This window comes from Phragmites australis, chromosome 22, assembly GCF_958298935.1.
Source record: "Phragmites australis chromosome 22, lpPhrAust1.1, whole genome shotgun sequence".
Classification (NCBI taxonomy): domain Eukaryota; kingdom Viridiplantae; phylum Streptophyta; class Magnoliopsida; order Poales; family Poaceae; genus Phragmites; species Phragmites australis.
The window spans coordinates 20,001,615-20,007,500 of NC_084942.1; the positions used below are offsets into that span (position 1 = coordinate 20,001,615).

Here is a 5,886-nt window from a genome sequence, read left to right on the forward strand (position 1 = left end):
ACCCACCCTCCCGTCACCGGAAAGCAAATTCTATAAGACCTTCGGGAGAAAGGCCGTCACAAGATTTCCATCCGTATCATGCACCCTTGATCTAACCCCTACGCATATTATGGTAAAAGACACGTGTCGACATGAGTCTACATGCGAGACCTGACTTTATAGAATTTACTTTCCCATCACCCATCCACACTTACACATAGGAGTAGTTTCAGTGCCCTTCGCTAACTGAAAAATTACAATGACAAAGTGCAAGGTTTGATTTGAAGTGTTCAACCATGTTTTTTTCTTCAAAACGACTTCCGCAATCCATAGCAGATTAGCTACCATCTACCAACCACTGCCCCCAATTTCCCTTCTCTTTCTTCTCGTGAATTCCCCATTCCCCGATCCCAACCCCTCCCTTGTCTTGCCTTCTTTTCTCTCTACACCGGCGACCGGCGGCCAGCGATGGGGTGGACCACGCGGTTCCTGGCGGCTGTGTGCTTCTTCACCGCGGGCGTCCTCTTCGCCCCCGACGCCCTCCTCGGCGTCCCCTCCGGCGTCGGCGCCGTCACCGCCGCCAAGCTGGCTCACCTCCTCTCCTTCGCCACCTCCTGGGGCGCCGCCCTCTGGGCCACCTTCATCGGCGGCATCATCATGTTCAAGTAACCTTTCCCCTCCACCCTCTCAAAACCCCGCCTTTTCCCCTCTCTCCTCATCTTGCCCAAATCCAAGAATCTTGAGGTGGGGGGGGGGGGGTTCTCCTCAAAGAATCGACTGATTGATCGATCAATTGGGCTCACGCTGTGTTGTGTTGTGGTGTAATCTTGATCTTTGCAGGAACCTGCCTAGGCACCAGTTCGGGAATTTGCAGAGCAAGATGTTCCCGGCCTACTTCACGCTCATCTCCGCCTGCGCCGCCATCTCCGTCGCCGCCTTCGCTTACCTCCACCCGTGAAAGATGGCGTCCGCCGTGGAGCGCTACCAGCTCGGGTTCCTCCTCTCTGCGCTCGCCTGCGACCTCTCCAACCTGCTGGTCTTCACCCCCATGACCATCGAGGTGAGCGGTCGTCTCGTCTTTCCTGGTCCCTAGGAGACTCCCTATTGGAGTTAGGATTCGTGATGGTAATAGTGGATATATGGATGGTAAATTATACAATCGCAGAAGTGTGCATCAGTTAAATCACTCATCACTAATAATCTGCGGCAATATTTGGGAAATCGAGTAATTCTTAGCCTGTTACGCAGTTTTTAGGGTGTAAAAACAAGTAGTGCCGTGGTATAATTGTCAGTTGAATGCAACAGCGCCTAGTCAAGTGAACTAATAATGAGTGTGTTTAGTTCACAGGCTCTTGTTAAGTTGTTATGTTGATTGATGTCTTGTTAGCCAATACTAGCAACTTAGTTGCTGGAAGGTAATGATATCGGGCATTTGGCTTATTTATCTCAATTCGAAAACTAATTTTGGCAGTCTTGGTTTGGTGGCAGGCATACTTGGTAATGTCTAATAAACAAAGCAGCATTCACTTTATTCTTCAACCAAACATGTGTTGTAATGTAGTGCTCATTGATACAGCCAAAAGCCATTTTTTCACGCATATATAACTTTTGTCATCATATGTTGCTATTTGCTGCAGCCTAAGACCTATATTTTTCAGACAAATATGCCTTGTATAATTTGGTGGTTGTTACTATACACAGCTGTTCACTAAAATGATTGCTCGAACACTGCGGTCAAATAGCTTTCTTCACTAAATGCTGAGGGTGTAATGGTGGTTCTATATTGTGCAGCTGTAGTTCCATATACGATGTGTTATCCAGTTTTTTCACTATTCTGAGAAGCCTAAGTCAATGATGGGCAAAACATCATGAACATTGTATAGTTTAATCCAATTGTACTCTCTGATATTCTGGTGGGAAAAAAATACAATTTTAATTTTCATCGAAACAATTTATTTACTTTGTGATTGAAATTAGAGTCCAAGCTAAGTGCTAAATGATGGAGATTGGCAGCACAATGTCTCAAATGACACACCGAGTATAAGATAGTTAACTCGTTACCCACTAGAAAAGAGATGTATGCGAAGCAAATTCAGGATTTTCGATGGCTATAGTTAACTATGTTGTGGTTTAATAGATTTCTTCATTAAATGTTATGAAGGGTGCAGTGGTGGTTCTATAGTATGGACCTATAACTCTGAGCACACAGACGTTGTGGCATTGGGTTTTTCAACTATTCTTAGTATGGTAAATTGGTAATATGCCATGGGGAAAGTCTTCCCAGTGTCCAGTCTGACTTTTTCCTGTTTCAATCAGTAAAAAATAGCTTTTTCGTATGAACCAAGGTGTATGGGAAGTTGGGAACTATTCTCAGACTAACTTGTAGAACATGCCCCTTTGTTCCCCAACGTCTTCCATCGCACAGCTGCTTGATATCGCTGGTTGATTGCTCATCGCAGATGATGAAGAAGAGGCACAAGATTGAGCGGGACCTGAGCATCGGCGAGGAGGTCGGGTGGTCGAAGAACCAACAGGTGGCCAAGAGCAACCCCACCCTCGCCGCGATGAACAAGAAGTTTGGGATGATCCACGGGCTCTCGTCGCTGGCCAACATCATGGCGTTCGGCAGCCTGGCCATGCACTCCTGGTACCTCGCCAGCAAGCTTGAGCTGTGAAGGGTGGGAACACTCCCTTCCTTCTTCACCATCACGCGGGATGAATCTGATCGCGATATTATGTTGGCATTCGTTCCATATATACTTCACGTTACGAGATCGCAAACGGGTTAATTTGTACTATGACTTTACAGGAGTTCGGTTCTAGTTAAAAGAAATCCTATGCTGTTCTCCGACCGGCTATTAAGTAACAAAGATAAGAATAATTCATGTTCCAGCGATACACTTGATGTGTTGACAGCCTGAACTACACGGCACGGGACTAACACCGGTGGAATGTTGGTAAATAAGTCACCGTTTCTTAAAAAAGAAATCCACAGAAAAGAGGTTGGCCGAGCTCCTCCGCGGTTACCTGCTTCCGCCTCTTCTTCCTCCCGTTCTCTCCTCGCCCCCATACAGGGCTGTAACTGCTGCCGCCTCTTCTTCCTCCCATCCTCTCCTCGCCTCACACAGGGTCGGCCCTGAGGAGGGGCGAGCGGGGCGGCCGCCCTAGGCTCCTAAAACCCAGAGGTCTCATATGTATATGTATATTGTGTATATTAGTCCAAAAGTAAACTGAAAAAATTAAATCTGAACGATTTATATTTAATAATGAGCTTTATTTTTAATCTCATCTCGGACCACCGTAATGTCAGGACCGACCCTGGCCCCACGCCGCCCAAGCATTGGACGAAACGAGATCAGGCGCTCGCACGACTCACCCCCCCCCACCCCGGCCCCAAGCAAGGGCCCTGGCGCCCTCGACGGCACGCCCCTGCTGCTCTGTGCCTGCGCCGGTCTTGGCCATGAAGGGTCCGAAGAGGAAGGAAGAAGTGTGGATTGCTGGCCCTATCCGTAGCTGCTCCTGAGTGCCGTCCATGGGGTAAGCACCGTGCGTTCAGGAGGTAATGGAAAAACTTTTTCGATTAAAAGGCTATCAGAATCGATCGTTCATATTCGATTTCTTTCATATTCGATTTATAGGCCTGCTTGCTATCCACACCAGAATAGATAGAGTTTTCCGAAGAAACCTGCTAGTGGAGGAAGGCCTCCTAGGGATAAGAGACATAGGGCTAAAGAGAGAGCCAAAAAAGGATCTTTCGTGTATAATCCTGTATAATCTCGAATGTTATCAGTTCCGGTACGTAGACCAAATAATACAATACAAGCAAAAGTTTCTAGATTCATGGAGATATAGAACAGCATATAAGTTATCATGCTTGCATATCCATTTATCGATCTATGCTGTTCAAGAATCGTTTTGCACACCAGCGAATCGACCGTGTTCTCTTGCAGGAAGGCGCGCGGATTGCAGCAGCAGGCGTGGGATGGATAGAGCTCCCTGTTGGCTCTGATGCATGGTAGGAACCAAGAACCACTTGTTCGTTTCTTTTCTGTATCAGACAAAGTAGCAGCTAGCAGTACAAACATTTCAAGCTTTAGGACATGCTTTCGAGCAGTGTTCGCTATGTTTCGTTATCTATCTGCAATTGATTATGTGTTATGTCGAACGTTTGGGTTGGACCAGAAGCATCAATGTGGATGCTTGCTAGTTCATTTTTTGGATTATATCATAGTGCGGAGTGCCTAGCGATATACCTTTACTCTTTAAACTTTTGTCCTTCAATATAATTCTTTTGTTTTGTTGTTAGGAAATCTGTTCTTGGGAGGTTCACAAATAGCAACAAAGATGTCGTACCTATTGGTTGAAACTTTGATCCACTCAAACATTTCCATAACTATCAATTTTGTCTTTTACGAAGTCCAAACAAAATTGGAGTGTTAGGGGAACGGTACCTCGCGCCCTCCATATGACCAGGAGTTGACGAAGTCTGTATAAAGCACGAAGCCCAGAGGATAGAACGACACATTGAACTGCGGTATGAAAGAAGCACCGAGCGGAGAGAGGACAGATTTCGTACCAAATGGTGGGGGTTTAGCACGAAAGGATGAGATGAGCTTTCGTACCTGGCTCTAGGCGACGAAGGTGCAAAGGAATTCCTTGTACGAAAGCTATTTTGTAGAGGGAAACGACGGTGGGGTTTGCCCACCTGAAATTTTCTTATCGCAAAAATGTAAAAAGTGTGCATGGATACATCGGCAGTCTAAGGAGACCAAAAGAACAGAAACGAGAAGAGAGCAGGAGAAGAAAAAGAAGCCTTAAATGATTACATCCACAAGGTTTGTGCACCAATCCATAACTAGTTCAGTATTCACCGAGGAGGGGGCCCGGGAAATCCAAAGTTGAAGGTTGTCGACAAGAAGTCGCACAGTGTCCAATGGGCCCATGTTGATGCCGTCGAAGATCATACGGTTCTGTCGCTTCAGGCAATCCACAATAGCAGAAGGATAAATGTGTTGCGTACGAGCACCTGCAGGTGGTCAAAGGTTGCAAACACCAATGAGCAGAAGGTGTCCATTGTATCCAGCTGTCCAGTCCCTAGAAAGATGCGACTCCAGATGCTGGCGATCTCACTACAGGCCATAAAGAGGCGATCAATAGTTTCCAGTGTGGAGGGACAGAAAGGGCAGTCGGGGCTCAGAATGGCACCGACCAAGTAAAGGAAGGCTCTGGTCCTAGTGTTCCCATGTTGAAGAACCCAGAAGAAGATTTGGACTTTCTTCGGGGCAAAGTTTTCCTAGTTGTGTTCTTGAAGCCGCACATCCTGTCCGGGGGGGGGGGGGGGGAGCAGATCATCTTGTAAGCCGATGCGGTTTGGAACCCCTGGTGCACTGGCGCCCTTCAACCACTGAATTTCTGGGGTGTCTCTTAGGGAAAGAGATGACAGGTTATCAGACAACATGTCAAGTTCTGCCGGGCGGCGGGTGTGAGGCGTGTCTGGAGCTCAAGATTGAGGGAGCCATGTGCCAAAGCATCAGATACCAAGACTTCCTTGCGGGTACAGTGCAAGAAAGCAGCGAGTAGCGCTTCATTGAGGGGGCCCAGGAAAGTCCAGTCATCATACCAGAAGGAAGTGGTCTTCCCGTCGCCAACCTCCACCGAGGTTATTGCCATGTAGAGCGGCATGAGATGAGCAATGGTGTTCCAGTCGAGGTGTTACAGGCGACGTCCGAAATCCGGTCTGGAAAGGGTTATAGGCTTGGATGATCCAACAGGTGCAAGAGGTGCATAACATGAATTGACATACTAAATTATGTATAGCTTCTTGATGAACATATCTCATGGTTTGAACCTAAGAACATTAATGTTATCAATTGCCAACTTAAAGATATACGTGACTTGCACAATTCA

The 5,886-nt window shown here is 46.9% G+C and overlaps 1 pseudogene; it reads left to right on the top strand.

Annotated features, from left to right (window-relative positions):
* Nucleotides 1-303: 303 nt before the first annotated feature.
* On the top strand, nucleotides 304-2,879 carry LOC133905456 (uncharacterized; annotated as a pseudogene).
* The last annotated feature ends 3,007 nt before the right edge of the window (nucleotides 2,880-5,886 follow it).